This window comes from Lathamus discolor, chromosome 2 (assembly GCF_037157495.1).
Source record: "Lathamus discolor isolate bLatDis1 chromosome 2, bLatDis1.hap1, whole genome shotgun sequence".
Classification (NCBI taxonomy): domain Eukaryota; kingdom Metazoa; phylum Chordata; class Aves; order Psittaciformes; family Psittacidae; genus Lathamus; species Lathamus discolor.
Window position 1 is genome coordinate 120716020 of NC_088885.1, and position 17666 is coordinate 120733685.

Genomic DNA, 17666 nt, shown 5'->3' on the forward strand with positions numbered 1-17666 from the left:
GTGACCTGGTATTTTCTTGAAATTCAGCATGACTGTTGCCATTTTCAAGTTGGGTTCATCAAATTCTCTTTCTGATAGCTCTCTGGAATGGTCACATACAGTTTTGTTTCATTCTTATATAAAATCATTCCATTTCTACATCATGATTTTTTGTTTTGATCTGTATTACATCTTCAGTAAATCACATTATTAATTACACATTGGTCAAGTGATATGTTACCATCTTTTCTCAAGATGCATTCAAATTTCACAGTATCTCAGTACTTTAAGGGCTAACAAAGCTCAGTATAAATCCTGTTTTTCCCCTGCTGGCCAGATGTATTAGTTCACACTTTTTCTGATTAAGAGTGGAAGTAATGTACCCTATTCAAGCTGTCTTAACGTATTGTGAAATGAATACACAAGCATAACAAAAGTCTGCATTTCAGTTTGTTTCAAACCCTTGTTCATCCCTTTGATTTCATCCCACCTTAGTTCATTGTCACGGGCATGTGTCTACCTGATGTTCCCTTGCAGGGAAACTGCTTTGTTCACGTGCTCAACAGTCTGACTAATGCCAGCTGGTTCCAACTTCATCTGTGAATGTGGGCATTTCCTGGTCCTTGTCATGTTACAGCCTTTGTGAGGCTGATGAAAATCAGTGTCGTTGTGACCAGGATGTGTTTGAGGTCCTGGTCTAGTCCAGCCTGTAGGTTCCCTCCAAAGTTGGGCATCACTGCACAATTCAGCTCTTGTCCATACATGCAATGTAGCGAGGTTTAACCTCCCACATAGGTGTAGTTGGTACATCATATGCTGCAGTGCCGAGCTGCTGCTCCTTCCTCTCTCCAGAGAAATGAGCAAAGCCCCTGTGAGTGCAGAGAATTTCATTGTGGAAATGGGAAACAAATGTCTATGTACTCAATCTTGTCCCCTCCCTTATGTAGAACTGCCTCTGGATCTTTTTAGTAGTAATTATCCAGAACAAAACAACTTTTTTAATGGAATGGAGAAAATATCCAGACAAATCTTAACTACTTGTAGGATGGATTCAGTGATGAAGGAATTCCCTCGAGCTGCTCTGTTGTGTGATCTTTGTTTCTAACAGTGCTTTAATCCTCATGAAACATATCTTGAATGAAAAGGCACCTTTGGTTTATAGCATTATTTGAAGATAGAGACAAAAGGCTCTGCTAACAGTAATGGCATGACGTAGTTTTAAATCCCAGCTTTTCAAGATCTGCATAAACTGCTAGAAATCCCTTTAACAAAACATAATCCAAACACATGAAATGAAGCGAGAGACGAGAGAAGTGGTTTACACAAAGAGAGACTTTGCCTGTTTGCCACACACAGCAAGACAAGATTGCAGCAGCAGTGTTTCTGTTCAGCTGCACTTGAAAGCATTCACGTTTGTCCAGATTTCTTTGTTTGCCTCAGTTCTTAAAGAAATGTTAAGAGAAACCACAGGAAAAAAAAAAAAAAGTCAGACACATCAGGGGACACAAACGCTGGCTAACTTCTATTGGCAAGACTGATGATTCCTGTATGTATGAGCCAAGGTTTTAAAAGGGTTAGTGTGAAGTACCGTGTGAATCCAGCCCCATTGCCTCTATGACAATCCGTTTCTACCCATTTGTTGCAAAACTTGTGTTCTATAGATTATCTTCTATAAATGTAATGTACAATAGACCAAATAGTTTACAGCCAGAAGGACAGATTCGAAGCATAGTTTGTCTCTTAAAATGACTTAGTGGTGGTTTCAAGTTGTACAGATGTCTCAACTCTGCTGGGCACGTTTTGCTTTTAAGGGTGCCAGCTGTTTTTTCCTGATGATTGTCTCATAGAACTGGCGTTACTGATCAGCTGGAGAGCAAGGACTTTGGGGGGGGGGTGGGGTGGGGGGAATAAAACTGTTTCAGAAGATGCAAGCATAAATTATTTGAATGAGCCTGTGCACATTTCCCCAGATTATTCACTGAGTAGCAGTAAGAAGGCAGATGTGACCTACCAAGAGGAAACAGTAAGTGCAGTGTCATGTTTTCAGTTTTTAATCTTCCAGTTAACCATACTCAAGTTTTGGTTTTGTGAGGCCACTGTCCTTCACACATTCCCAATGTTACCTGCCATGCGGGTAATGACATAAATAAGTGGAAGTACCAAAGGCTCCTACCACTGTTTACTCTTCTTTCATCCTCAGGTAGCTGATCGCTTGCAAGGGCAGCTGCTGTTGAGAGGCTGTTTCCATGCTGAGCCATGCACAGTGAAGGTTGCCAGCTCTGTGCTCTGTTGCATGCTTCTCATTTCTTTTTAGCTTGAGATCTTTTTGCTTCATTTCTCCTCCTCCATTTCTGTTACATTCTGCCCCTGCTGCATAGCTTGCATTTATTTGCATAAAATAATTACTTTTACAACTGCTTACATAAATGAATATTCAGTTTCTGCTTAACTCGTTCCATGCATCATTCACTCATGCCTTATACTCTTCACAGTCCTTGGCATCACTACAGTACTGTTCCTCCATGAAAGTACTGTTTATCAGGTGAGCATTGCCAGCCTGTGCAAATGTAAGACCAGACTCTTAGTGGTGCTTCCTAAAGCTCTGCCTTGTGGCAGGCATGTAACAGTGAATCTTCCAATTTATCTTCAGCAGACAGGATTGTATTGTTCTAGCTGTCTTCGTGAAAAAGAGAAGAACCTGTAAAGTAAACTGTAAAGAATATCCTCAATGAGAGGAAAATAAAAGGAATTTCACTTCTACCTGTCTTAGCTTGGTTTCCTAAGTAAAGGCAGCAGAAAGGATTGTTTATTTGTTTTGTGTAAGTTTGCAAACCATGTGTACAATATGTAATTCTTCACTAGTTCTGTGCAGGCTTGTCAGTGCTTAAAAACAAAGAGTGAGATTATAATAGGGGCAGCTGTTAAAGCTCTGGTTATTCTCATCCAGCTGGCAGTCACCCCTGGGGCACTGGCAGGCCAGCACGAGCAATGCTGTGGAGGTGAAGTACTGGCGCATATGTGGATAGAGGCAGGATTTCTGTGGTGGTGTTTAGGGGACAAAGAGAGCCAGCCAGAGGAAGCAAAGATTGTTAGTTACATGAATATGCTGCTCATGAAGCATTGTTTTTACGGTGGCCTGACTCACAGAGCCTGAGTCATGATTTTGGAAACCTTCCCATTGGCAGCGGAGGAGCCAGTGGACCCACATGTACAACCTCTGCTTGAATTTTGGGTTAAAAATCTTCTGTAGCTTCTTTATCTCTCACTTGTTCTCTTGGGGAAATATCATCCACAATGTCGAACCCGCAGGCATGTGGTGTCAGTTTGTTCCTGTGTAGCATCCCTCATAGCCCGTGTCAGTTTTGACACTGTAAACAGCTTTTTTACCAATTGCAATTCTTTATCAGCTCATAAAAATGGGTTAGTGAAGAGAGAGTTGTCAGACCAAACTAATACAAGTTTATCACAACAGTTTCAATGCCTGGATTTGGAGAGCAATGCTTGTAATAATGGATAGTGGTATCAGAAGGAAGAAGGGGTGTTTCAAAGTTGACAGGAGGCTGTTAGTTTGCTCTTTTTCACCTCATTTGGTAAACCATAAAAATTCCCTTAAGTTTGCTATCATATTAAGATTGATTTTACTCTCTATTTTTTAAGCTGCCTTTTATTGTACAATTATGGTTAAAATAGGAGAATAAAATGTAATATCCCAGTAATTCTTCTTCATGTTTTACTGGTGTACTTCCTGTACTGCATGGTACTTAGTTGCCAGCTGGTTTTAAACCACAGCAATTCCTCTCTATAAATCCCTTGATTTTAATATCATCCACGTTTTATACCTTGCACATGTAAATTTACCTGCTCCTTTGCACTTAGCTTGAGTGCAAATATGAACTCAGCCCCCAGGTTTGCATTTTTGTTGTGACTAGTCTCTAAGTGTCTTTGTTGGTGAAGGCCCACACACTCTCCAGTTTGCCTTGAGCATTGTTAGAAATTAGTGTTTATTGTTCCGATAATTATTAGTTGGTAGATTTTTATCTTCCGCTGTAAGCTTCCGTGAACATCTGAAGACAGTCTCTATATCCAGTGATAACTGCTGTTTTACACGTTGGGTTACTCTTTCGTTTTTTTCAGTAATATAAATGTACATAATATTCATATAAATTTGTTTGCATAATGTCTGTACTTTGCAACCCATTGCACTTTCATTTATAATTTCACAATGAGAGCCGGAGAGTCAGGTCCCCTGAGCTTTACAAAACCAGTTTGCTGTGTCCCAATCTAATTGTGTTGGAGTGTGTCTGCTTCAGTCTTCTGCAGCAGGGTGGCACTCTGGTGGGAGAAAGGCTGTGCTGATACGTGTCAGAACATCAGCACATTTAATAGAAAAGCATTTTGTCAATGTAAGAAAAGTCCATGATGATGAAAAAACCCAAATGCGCTTTAAATATAATTTTAGATATCATTTTCCTATAACATTCACACTATTTTTTCCACTGCTTTATTTCTAACCCAAATCATCTTGCATTCCTCCTGGTTCTCAGCTGCATGCATGCTGCTGCATTATTTTTTTCGCTAACATTTTTATCTCTAAGACACCCAGTCTGCTTTCTTCAGGTGATTAAGAAAGTCTCCTGGAATGGGTATTAGTGTGCCATAGCCCTGTGCAATGCCCTGTTAGAACAGATATGGGAAAACTCAACACTATATCAGAAATTAATTTAACGCATTCTGTGTGTGACTACATTAATGGGACTAGGAATTCTGGCGTAAGTATGACGAGTTGTTAAAGCTTCTAAACTATACAAGATCAAGCATTTAATGGTGTCGAGGCTGTATAATTTCATCCCCTGCAATGAAATCTTCCATTTTCTAGAGTTCTTTTGCATCTGTTGACATCAAGTGTGATACAGACCTAGACTGATGGCAGGGGAGAGAGCTATAGCCCCATGGCCATAATCTTATCAGGTAATGTGAGTACATATGCTTCTGAGACAGATGCTTGTAGGAGCCCTCCGAGCCCCATGTCTGAGGGAATCTCTTCCCACATAGTGCTACATATAGTTGGAGACTAATTTTGAGACATTTCTGATGGCTTATTTAATAGATTTTGTTTTTACAGTACCTTGTAATTGCATGGATGAGGTCCCTGATGTCTGTGCAGATTGTGATGCAAAGCAGGAGGGGAAGCTTCCCTTTCCCTGCTCGTTCTGTGGATCCCTTTGCCACATGTCGTGTTAAAGTCTCCTGTCTCCCTGTGCAGAAGAAGAGCCAGCTATGAGTAATGGAGAAGGGAAAGGATTAATGAGCATGGATCTTGAGAAATCTGAACTTTGTTTCTTCGTGTCAAATATCGGCAGCAGGCCTTGCAGCTTCTTTGCCAAGAGGGAGCAGGCAGTGTGTGGCAGTGAATTGTTTTATTTATATATTTTTAAGAGAGTATCTTCTTCTGCTTTTGTGATTTCCCAAACACTTGCTTATTGTCTGGTTAGCAGTTTTAAGGAAATGCATTTTCACTAAAAATTTCCAGAAACTGAGACCATTTGCATTTCTGTTTTTTTTTTTTTTTTAAAGAGAAATGAGAAACGGATGTCAAATAATTGTTTTGCTTTCAGATTTCTACATAGTCATAGCGAGAAAAGGTATGGGCAGACAGGCATAAGTATATCTACCTTATGAAACCACCTTATTTGCATGTGACTCCTCCAACTCTAAGTGCCCAATACAACCAGCAGCTGATGACAGATACTTAGTACAGTCATCACATGTTGTACATGGGACAAAATGGTGGCAATATATGGCTGTTCTGAAACACAAGGATTGAGATTCTGGAGTTGGAGAATAAATGGCACAATTGTTGCTCATTTCATGACTTTAATCTCAAATGCGAAACATCTTATACGAGATGGAAGAATCAGAGAACAAGCTAAAAACCAGGCAATCCTAGTGTCCTGGTTTAAACCACGACACCTAGGGTCAAACCTCAGCTTTGGGACAGGGCTGGCTGATTGATGGGTTTGGCTTCAGCAGGGTATGTGTTGCAACTAGGAAAAGATGGGGAGTAAGAATAATTGTAACTGAGAATTAGCCTAGCTATAGTCAAGAATACAGGATTGTAGGGGGCACCGAGTGTGGCTCTTCAGTCTGCTTTGATATGAAAGAAGATCTAAATGTACTGTTACATAGCAGCTGGTCTGCAGGTATTATAATTTCAAATAAAGAAGTGAATGAGGAAAATGTTTAATGTTTCTAGTAAATTGACCTTTGGGGTGAAGAACAGGTAATGGTGGATATGTACATGCTGATAAGCATATATGTATATGTGATAGGTTACAGTCAGAAATGAAAAACATTTCACAAGCCTCTTTTCTAACACTGAATGGACCTCTTGAAAAGTTTTTGTTTAATGAAATCTTGATTTCATTAAAGATTTTTACAAGAAAAGCCTGTGAAAAATTCCTGAGAATGCCAAGTAGTAATTTTTTGAATAAAGCATTTCCATTTTTGACTTTGAAATGATTGCTTGAGTCAATTTAAACATATCATATACAAATTTAAGGAGTCAAAAGAAAAATAAAGTTGAAGGAAAATATTTCTACTCATCAGAAATTAACCTTTGCCTCTAAATCTTTCCTGTGCCGTTTAAGATTTTGGATTTAGCTCAGAAATGACAAAATTCTTGGTGAAAGGAAGTTTCCCCAAAACATTGGAGATTTTTTTCTGTATTTAAACCTGAAAGGTTTAAAAAATATTTATGGAGTTGGTATAAAACAAAGAAGTTCAACTTTGTGCACAATCACAAACCCAATATGGGCTTATTTTGGTCACTCAAGTATCGGTCTGCCATATAGTTTAAATATAATACTGTACATAGTTCCATTCTTAAAAGGTCTGTGTGAATGGCAAAGTTCTTGGTCTATAATATTATTAAAATTAAATGAAGACTTTTAAAATAGAGTCTCCTAATATTCTTGATGTGGAATTATCTGCTTTGAACTGATAAAGACAATTGTCTGTTATTTCAGTTTATGCCTTTTTTTCCTTTTAATTTTGAAATTGAGTGTTATAAATGATATACTGGGCTTGCTTTCTAGGAGGAAGCTCCTATTCAGAGGAACCAAAAATAGAGAAGACATCTGAGCACTACAACGTGTGCTATATTTGTGTACTGTACTCGGTGGCAGGAAGAATGGTTTAGTTGTACTGTACACTCACTGAAAATTCACTTCTTTGCTACTGTAATTATCTTTTTTTGGGGTAAAACCTCCACACATTCTAAATGTCTTCTTAGTCAGTTTATACAATGTCAGGCAAGCAATTATACCATTAATGGTTTAAGGAATGAGCCAGCTGTAGAGGATACGTTTTTTATAATGTTCATGTTTGAGGTAATCATTTTGCTATCTTTAAGCATACTTAGATAGATATCAAAGATTAAAAAAATGCTTTTTTTTTTTTTTCCAGAGTGCAGTGATACAATTTTCTTTTATTGTTTAGCAAAGCTCAGAGGCCATGCACAGATGGATGACTTTAATACCCATCCAGCACTGACATTTACAAAAGTGCCATATTTGAGACAAATAATTGGACAAAAGGCTTTGCACTGTTAGCCTCAACTTCCCAAAAGACACACCACTGCAGAAATATATACACTCTTCTGAGTACAAAGAGGTCTGAAAGTCTGTTAATGAATTGCATAAGAAAAGGGTTATTGAAGTCTTTTGACTATAATAATGTCTTCCCTGCTGTGAAGTTAATAATCTGTTGGCTCTCTTTTCCTCTTCTGAACATTAGTTTGAAGAGCTTCCATTATTGTTTTGTTCCTTGCTGGGGAGAAAGCAAATTCTTCAACCAAACCAGTATGGGGGGGTGGGGGTGGGGAAGGAAGAGAGAGTTTTTCCGTTGTCATTGCTAAACAAATAGGCAAACATTTTTAAGCAACAGCTTTCCACTTCACGTCCATGCTCTATACAATACCTTGTGTTGGGCTGTACTCAATGGCCCTCTTTCCTTTGAAAAAGAAGGCTCCTGGATAAGAACCAGGGTTGCAGTCTTGTACTAGAGCATGTGTCACTGTTTCTTCGCTCCCAATTCACTCACAAATGTTACATGAAAATTGCTGTAAGAGTACTTTCCCCAGTCTTTATTGTAATTTAACATGTAGATATAACTTAGTGTGTGCATATATACATATTTATATAATACTTTTTAATTTGACAGCAGCAATGGTGTACTAAGAACTTGGGTGCCTGTAATGGAAGAGAGAGCACCAGTCAATCAATAGTGTTGGGTTTTTTTTTGGCCATATGAAAGCAGTGAAAAGCCTAAAACTTAGTGTATTGAAATGCAATTTTTGTCTGTCAAATGATATCTATTATTTTAATAAGGCATTAATAGATTTTATCTCACATTTTCTTTCTTGTAGGATTTACTTAAATCAAGATAACATGACTATGTCTCTTGCCTGAGTGGTTCTTATACCACAATGGGAATGATCAAAGCAACATGGATAGGATCATCCGTAGGAGTTAAAAACTGGCATAGAAAAAAAGTATTGGCCTGCTTGATAAGATGTCAAGATAGAATAAATGAATCATTATTAACAGATGATCTAATTCACAAAACCTGACCTGCCTCGTGGGTCTTATGATCATGTGGATGCTATTTTCATTTTTGTTGTTGTTTCAGATTTTTAGAATTTTCAAGTTTAATTAAAAGCACTAACAATTCTAATAAAAAAGCCATTTTCGTTTTACCCATTTTCATTAACAAGGTATTTGAGATATGAAAAAGGATGCATAGAATTCTTGTTTCAAAATCTGAATTTCGCCTCAAGCTTTTATTATATCTGTAGTGCTTGAATCTTTGCTTGGGATGTGGGTCCATGCCCTTGTGGCAAAATTTTTGCTTACTAATTTAGGAGAATCTAAATGAAACCATAAGGAATCTGAAAAGCAGTAACTGTGGGAACTGAATATTATGCTGTCTTCTTTCTTGGGGCAATTTTTTAATTCACTTCTTTTGGGAGCTTAAGAAATGATACAGTCAGCGTTTCTTAAAGAGGATATTCAACAACAACAACAAGAAGACATTTTAAGTTGGTGAACTTCTATTATTTGTTTCTGAACATTGACTTAACAGTTTTGAAATACCTATAATACCTACATATCTCTTTTCTCTCACTCTTCTTGAGGTGTAGGAAAAGGGAAATACCTGTTTAGATTTCACTGCTCTGAGTGAAATCTCAGGGGGGTCTGAGTTAAATAATAAAGACTGTTTTCCAAAATAAAAACTAGAGCAATTTCTACCTTCCTAGCATGTGAGCTTGAGTAACTATTTTATGAAAAATCACATTTACATTTTAGCCCATCCACTAAACCTGGGACAAAACCCAGTTCAGCCATGGCTGGGCATGCAGAATGGTGGGAAATCATCTCTTCCCAATGACTTCTTTCTGCAGATGCTCAGCACTGACTGTATATAGGAGTAAGTCATCTAAGAAGCAAGATCATGTAATTCATGAGGACCAAAACTAATTAAAGTGAGAGAGAGGGTACCGCAGTCACTGCCTGCAGCCTGGATATTGGTGTAGAGCAACCTGTCTCATATCTTGGTCAAGTACTTAAGGGTGGCTTTTGTCAGCAAAATAAATTCTCCCCTTTATTGTGGTTAAAATCTTTTTTCAATCTTTCCTGTTTCAGAAACAAGGTTTGAGTAACACTTTTCCTGTAGCTTTTTTTTGAGTCAGACTCTGAGCAGATTTCTATGAGAAGATATTATGCATTTTCTGTGGATGTAATGATGACAAAGGAGCATATCAGTGCATGGAAAATTTGGAAACTAGGAAGCTAGAAGTGTGCCTTAATTGCCACACAGTGAAAGACTTTTGTCACAGCAAAGCTTTTAGCATCCAGCAGAGAGTTTATGGATAGACTAATTTCTTATTAATCAGGAAAGTGCCTGTTGTATTACTGAGTGAAGTGGGGTTCCAAAAATTAACACTGTCTAATTGCCCAGCTGGAATTGTAAACAATTATCAAATCTGACTGCTAATGTCACAAATTCATCTTTAACATGAATTATCCTGCTTCATCTTGGACTGAGTGAAAATAAAAGCTGTGTTTGACTGTAGAAGATAAACAGTCAGTTGAATGGTTGATGTCAGTGCAGTCTAGCTGGATAATAGTTCTGCAGATGTTGAAATAGATAGGGAAAATGTTAAATTAACAGGGCTGAAAAGCTGAAGGAACTTGTTCTGCAATTTCCTTGTGCAACTAGTGCTAATCCCATTGGTCCAGTTCTCCTGCTGCACTTGGAAGTGGTTGATAATTCCCTTCTTAGGCTTCATAACTAGAAAATTTGGAGTTAATGTTTGCTCGCGTGGGCTGTTCCCGCACAGAGGCAAAACCTGGAGTTTGTGTCTTTTTCTGAGCTGGGCAATGAGAGATATGAGAACAGGGATCCCTGAGCAGGTCTGCTCTTGTGTTTGGGGTCAGCCTAGAGGCTGCCCTCGGCCAGCTGTATGCAGGAGAGGAAATTTTGCCAACCACCTTAACAGCATTTTGTGTCAGCTTTGGCACCCGGTTTGTGGGCAGAGCTCTTTCAGGAGCTACTCTTGCTGCTTCCTCATACAAGTATTTACTGGGGATGGCAGAGTGTGGCACACGGCAGAGGAGGGCAGAGGGGCAGACGAGCCCCCTCTCACCTTCCAGTGACTGGTGGAGGTTCCACAAGAGGTGCAGAGGATGGGAGAGCTTGTGCTGAAGGCTCTGCATGCACCTGCAATAAGATGAGGGTTGCTCTAGCAGTGAAAGTGGAGGTGATTTTGGGCTCTCAATCTTGCTGCTGCTTGCCTTGCCTTCCCAGCTGCTTGGGTTGCCCAGTGCCATCACATGAACTGCAACAGTCCAGGGCTGATTTCCTCATCTCCACCTTCAGTCTCCCTATGGGAACATGGGGTTATCTCCAGCTCCGAGTGAGCAAGCTCTGAAGGGACTTACTTAAATTCCACTTAGACATTTTCATTAAGATCTCAAAGACACTTGCAGGTACCTTTAACTTCAGCACTGCAGAAGCCGAAGCACCAGTCATCATCTCACTTATGAAGGCAGACTTGGGACTCAGAAGTAAATAAAATAAAGGGTCCGCTTCTTATCTGATTATGTGGCAATATAGAACCAATTCTGTCATGGGCATGGATCAAAAGTCTGATAAATTCACAGCTGAATACCCCTAAGGTGCCTTTATACAGATTTGGAATAAAACCTGGAAAAGTGAATTTTCTTGCTCTCAATCTTCTTCTCCTTGACCTGCGTCACTACATTTCCACCTGCCCTCAGGACTTTTCTGAAGCAATGTTTCATTTATTGTAAACATCATTTCATTTAATCCACAATACTTCATATGGAAATATCAGGGCTTTATGTATTTCACACTTGCTAGATTTCTCAAACTAACCAGTTAATCCTCCTTAAATGTTTTCAAACTGAAAAGTTTTGTGCTTTGTTGAAACCATGTTTTTGACTTTAGAATTCAGCTAATGGTAAGATAAACCCCGAAAGGACATACTCAAACCAAGCCATTTTAAAATCATTTAAACCAGGTAATTTTGTCAGGTCTCATACGAATTTTGGGAAGATCACTTTTATGAGCCTCTTTTCAAGATTTTGACTTTCGTTTAATTCAAGATGGATGTTATTATTTGACACTTCATTTCTTTACCTGTAATGCAAATAAACCTTTGTGTACTTGTAATTCCAGCACCAGAAACTTGAAAATTGTTTTGATAATTTATTGTTGATAAAACCATACACTACTGTGAAGCTCATAATAGTCCCATGTTTATAAAATTCAATAAAAATTCTCAGATGGCTATCAATACTGTGAAACCGAAACGAATATTTTCTACTATGAACAAAAGTGTTGCTTTTCAGTGGTAATCAAAGAATTGGTGACAATTTGATTCAAGCTTTCTGGTAATGCACTTTCATTTTCTCTTTTTTTTGACTGTGATAGGTAACTTTGCACATTACATAGCCCTGAGGGAGCCTGAAATCAAATCCACCAAAGACGGTAGAAAGCTCGTATTGCTTTCATAAACCGTTATGCTGGGCTCACCAGGAATAAAGTGTAAGCTCCTTTAGTTGTGCTGTACTGGTCAATCCTTTTATAATTACTAAACAACAACTTAAGAAAAGATACAGTAACATTTCTGATATTTAGTCTTTTTTTTTTAGTGGCAACACAAGCATGATATGAATGCTAATAAAGGGCACAGCTGTCTCTGTGGTGAATTATTCTATTAACATATACTCTGTTTAGCTCCTAACAGCTAGCACAAACACAAGAAAATCATCTCTTCTCACTGTCTTAGAGCTACTGTTATAGCTGGTGTTTTCTGTTGTCTAAAAGCAGCACTGGCCACGTGGACCACTGCTTATTTGAGGTTGTTTCCCAAAGCACCTCTCCTGACATCTCTTCATTTGCAGACCTGGTAGGTATTTTCAATAAACCTTCACATTAGCAAATGTATATGTACCTCTGTTGCTCAGATCACATACACGTTCGGTTTTTTTCCCGCAAGAGTAAGTCATCTGATGTTGCACCTCATGAGCAGTTTCAAATCATAAGGTGATGTATTTCAGTTCCATTTTAAATGGAAAGAGGGCACAGAAGTAAGTTCCCAGAGTGAAGAGAATGAATGTGATGCATTTTCTTAGTAGTTCCCATGTTTCAATGTCAGTTGGAAAGGATAATTTTCCCCTCTCTAAAAATATATTCTGAAGTTTTTCTACAGGGAGAGTTTATGTTAGCTTTTGAGCCATCAGTCTCTGATTATAATTTCAAAGCAGTACTGATAGCTATTGGTATTCATTTCATAATACATTTGACCACAGGGGGTTGGGATAGGGATGTACTGAGGCAATTAATCACTGAGTATCATTGTAGATGATAATTTATGTTAAATTTCAGCTTAGCAAGAGTGGAGTTGATGCTGTGTCTGTGCCTTGGCAATGATAAGGGAACCTTTGATGAGCATTATATTCTTCTCTGCTTTCAGAAGAAATATCAGTGAAATGAACATTCGAAATAAAATATTAGTGAGACCAAAGCGGTTGTGTCAGTGATGCATGCAGAGACCCTTAATGATTCCTGCTGGTTATGAATAGTGATTTAGTTACATAATATAAGAATGTCTTAAAGGTTTTCAGTGATATTAACCTGTTGTGGTTATTATAATTTGATGGAACACTTTAATCTTAAAATCATGTTTTTCCTGTGATCATACATGTGGATGATGTCTGGAAGACAGCTATCGTTTTTGGTACTCCTGATGTGTGCTCTTTCTCCCTGTCCACACACTGCACTAGCTTTACGACGCATGAGTCTCAGCATTCATTCCTGACTGATGATATTATGTTAGAAAAGCAAGAAACCTCAGAGGTGGCCCTGCAGGCTGCCAGGCTCCACTTGTTTCCTCATGAGAGACCTCCAGAGTAACTCTTGCCCCCACACCCTGCTATTTGCTCAGCCCAGTATTCTACTGCAATGTCCCGTATTAAGATAATTCACTGGGTTTTGTAACCGTCTACCAGCAGACAAGAAGAGGACAGTGGGGATGAGTGAAGGAAAATCCGCTGGGTTGTCAGCTGTGCATGACACTCCAGTGTCCTATCTGAACCTGTGCTGGACAGCCTGTAGAGATGGTGTCCCCTTTGTCCACCAACAGGTAGAGGCACAGCCTTTGCCTAAGGGCTGGCAAAAAATAGGCAGTTTCCTGGGTTTCTGTTTGCCTGTGAAGACAAGATAAACGTTATTGCCCAACATACACTTCATTCCTGACAAGAGCCAGAAAGCTCACTGTCATTCAATGGATGACACTTTTGGCCTCCTTAGTGACAAAACAGCAGTGAACTTTTCCAAAAGGAAAGCTCTTAACTAGAACCCAGCTAGAGACAGACACTCCCTATGGTCTGTCCTTGGTCTTTCCTCTTAACCCAGTAGAAAATGTAAAGTTTCAAATCTCTGGATGTCTGGGCATGCAAAAGTTTGCTACAGTTCATATAACTACTCTCGCAGGATACCAAAGCCCTCTCTTTAGCAACCAAGTCAACTCCCATTGTGCTCACCTTCTACATTGACAGGAGCTGGATTAGACCTATCTGATAAAGGCATTATATATAACAGGAGTGTATTTTGTCAGAACAGATTTGCACAAATAGCTGGAAATCCATAAAACTTGTGCCTAAATGGTTTTCCAAGTTTTCCTCCTAATGAGGAAAACCCTGATGTATCGATATAATTTGAAGGTAAAAATGGAAACAGCTGCTAAAAAGCAGGCACTGCATTCTAATTTTACATTTTTAACTCTATTGCAAAATACCTGTGAATTTTAGTTTTCACAGCCTGAGTTATCTGACAGTTTTAGGACCTTCATCATCCACTTGCAAGTGTATATACTTTTTCATCTCAGAGCAAACAGGTTTCTGCCTGTTTTTCCATCATTTTCTTAAATCCCCATGTGCACATGCCGAACATTGAAGCATAATTATGTTATCTCTAAGGTATTTTAATCTCCTTATAATTCAATTAAAAATATTTGCTGTGGATTTGTTCGGTGATAATGGAACACAGGGCTTTGCATTCGTTTAATGATTTAATTGAAATCAAGTTCTGTCAAAACAAGAAATGATGTTGCCTAATAGATTCTGGGCACAGATTAGCTGATCTGAGTGGGCCTGTTTCCTCAACAGTTCTGTTTTCTCAAGAAATTGCAAATCCCAGTGGAAATTCTTGGGATTTTCCCTCAAAAATATTCCTGCCATGTGTATGAGCACAGACAGGCAGATTGTATGCCACTTCACAGCTTCATTTCTTGGATTTAAAGCTGTTTGATTTGCATCCAGATAGAAACTATCCCCATAGCCTTTTAGTAAGCAACTCACAATACACAGAAATATGCTTCCATGTGTCAGTCTTTCCCCATTTTGTTCAATCTCTTTTATATCTTGTGTGATATACACATTCTGCCCATTAAAGGTCTTTTAAATTAGCAGTATTCTTCTGCTCTTCTTTAGTGCACAACACTTCTTCAAAAGAAGTAAGGTAAAGATAGCATCTTCCCTTGTTAAAATATAACATAATAGACTGCGTTGTGTTTAGGGTCCTGAAGTTATCTATAGTCTGTAGATTAAAGGGAACCCTTATGTTGGATGATTGGACCCCCATTTGCAGGTCTCAAGGTACATCCCTCCCCCACTAGCAGGAGAAGCATTTTAAGCATCTCTAACTCTCTCCCCTTGTTTCTACTGTAATACAGACCAAACATCAGATGAGTCTGGATCGTGCTCCCCTTGGAACGACCGACAGTCCATTCTGCCTGCAAAAACTTGTGCCAATGTCCGTGTTGACAACAAAAAGAAAATATTGTCACAAGTCAGAAACATGTAAATGTTCTTCGAAACGTGCTTTTTCTGGTGGTGAGTAACACCTTGCTGGATATTTCCACTTGCTTCCAGAGGGTTACTTGCAGGGTGAGATTTTAACTCAGTGTGATTATCAGCCAGGCAAAATAAGGACAAGAACTGTATACTGGACAAGCAGATACATCCAATGCTTTAAATATCACTTTCATTTTATCTCAAAAAGATTCTATAACAATCAACTGAGGGTGAATGACTTCATCCTCATTTTTCCCCAGGCAAGCTCCTCTCATCTCCTTTGAAGCCCCTAATGGTTCTATCCAGTGTGGAGGAGGAAGTGACATCTTCAGAAACAAGGTAGTGATTGAAAATCCTTGATAAAGGTCTAATTGGGCAGCCCTTCTTTCATGGAGTCCTCCGGCAATGTTGAATGAAATCGCGTTTTCTACATGTCACACCAGCCCAGTTAGCTCAATCACATGGGAAGCCTTTATATGCCAGGGAAAGTACACAGTTTATCAGAAAGGCTTTTAGATGAACTGACCTCTGCTGAAAATAGCCATTGAACTACAAAAGCCTATTTACATACTCTGCTGTATATGAAAATAAACCTTTAATTCTTTGTCACAAATGGTAGGGAGGAGTAGGAAGCCACGTGATGCATAGCAAAGGGTATTTTGTCAAGCACTTGCAGGGGAAAAGTGCAAAACACCCTACAGAGATAACAGAGAATTAATCTAGGAACTCTGGATGTTAAATCAGACAATTGCTTATGGCAGCATGAAAAACCTGATCCCCTAACGAGTTTTATCACCTACAGTGTGGGTGTAAGAATCAATAGGAACATTTTCCCAATCTTGCTTAGTGTATTGGAACAAATCAGTCTGAGCAGGTCTTTGGCTTTGTAAATGCAGGCAGCTGTCAGTCTTCAGTGGGGGAGTTGTGCTTCATAACAATGTATGAATGTGGGAAGTAAATCTGTCACCTGCCAGTCTGTCTGAAATGTGCATAAGGTTCTTCACTTAGCCAAAAAGCGTTAATTGCACACAGTGACAATATGTGGTATTTAAAAGAAATGTTAAGCAGGTATTTATGGGAAAGTTAAGCAGAGAGTATATTCTGCCCCTTGAAAAAGAATGAGAGATGGTGGTGGAACCAGTTTATGGAATAAAGTGTGCTGATTGTTTCCTTGACAAGGAAAATTACTCAGATCTTGGTGGAAAGCATTTTAGCATTGCAGGGCAGCAAGAACTTTCTTTGGCAGCTCAGTGTGATATGCATCGTAAATGAACATTAGCAATAATTATCAGTTTTACGTTCTGTTAAGCAAAACTCCTTTTTTTGTTCTCATTTCCTTTCCACATTCACATATACTCATTTTACAAAATGATAGATTTTAATGGAAAATATTGGATGCCAGGAAAGTCTAAAGAATTATCTGACATTTCGATGAAAAAAAATGAAAATCAGTTAAAATCTTCAATACCCAATCACAAGATGAACAGCCAGTCCTGGGCCTTTTGCTGTTGAATTTTCTGCAAATCACCTGGGTTCAGACCTGGTTGGATTTTTAACTGAGTTCCATGAAGAAAGAGTGCATGGTGCATGTCATGACCATGGCAGACTGTGTCCTACTGTGTTCCTTTTCCATCTGTCATTCAATCAGCTAAAACCCCCTGGGGACACTGCATTTTGTGCTCTGGAGGTCTGCCTGGTGTACTGGTTCATAACTGACACCTACAGAAGCAGCCTGGGTACTCTTGTTTCAATTTGCCCAACGTTTCCTCTCTATTGCCTTGCCTGTTTTTCCAGAACAGGCCATTTGAATTAATTTGTGTCCATTTATACTGATTTATTAGTGATGTGTTTTATCCTGACACATCCTGTTACACCAATTAAATTGCTATGCCAATTAATTTGTTCCGGCTAAAACCATACAACCTCCCTGGCTTATTCCCCATCTTTTCTGGGGACTGACACGCTTCCTTCTTCTTCATCTTTTGACCTTCTAGACACCCTATCTCCCACTATCAGGTTCCTTGTCCAGTTTAAGCTGTTCTTACACATATCCTTTGGCATTTTGTCCTTTTCCCGTTACTCTTGTTTAAAGAGCTTAGTGAGAGAGCATCCATTCTTAACCAACCTCTCATGAACATCTTCCTGTATTTGAAGAAGTAAAGCTTCCTGAGAGGGGAGACCCACATCCACCTCTTCTGGAGAGCCTAGTGAGTCCGTCCTGCAACAGAATGAGCAGTGACCAGTGTT